Source organism: Nanorana parkeri, unplaced genomic scaffold (assembly GCF_000935625.1).
Source record: "Nanorana parkeri isolate BGI_ZX_2015 unplaced genomic scaffold, ASM93562v1 scaffold3084, whole genome shotgun sequence".
In the NCBI taxonomy this organism is placed as follows: Eukaryota; Metazoa; Chordata; class Amphibia; order Anura; family Dicroglossidae; genus Nanorana; species Nanorana parkeri.
The window spans coordinates 67222-67551 of NW_017309352.1; the positions used below are offsets into that span (position 1 = coordinate 67222).

Genomic DNA, 330 nt, shown 5'->3' on the forward strand with positions numbered 1-330 from the left:
GGTTTGGGTGACTAAGGGCCGTGTCACACCATCAGGAGTGCGTTCCAGTGCGTTCGGCCTCTGGAACGCACTGGAACACAACCCGGCTGGGGGCAGGAGGTGGTGTGGCGGTGCATTGAACCGGCACCCGAAACGCGTGGCACATTAGTGCACTGTGTTCCCGGTCCAGTGCGATCTGCAAAAAATGCTGCAAACACTATGTTTTGCAGATAGCGCTGGACTGGGAACGCAGGCACAAATGCACCATGCGTTCGGGTGCCGGCGATCACAGTGGGCGTGGCTGCAGTGCCATTGAGTTCGATGCGCCGCCACGCCCCCTCCCGCCCCCCC

At 61.5% G+C, this 330-nt stretch overlaps 1 protein-coding gene across 1 annotated transcript in view; it reads right to left on the minus strand.

The window, feature by feature from the left end:
* Positions 1-330, minus strand: part of LOC108802749 (dual specificity protein phosphatase 22-A-like) — a gene marked incomplete at its 5' end in the record, with an annotated part of 5745 nt that overhangs the window by 709 nt on the left and 4706 nt on the right. The window lies entirely within an intron of this gene.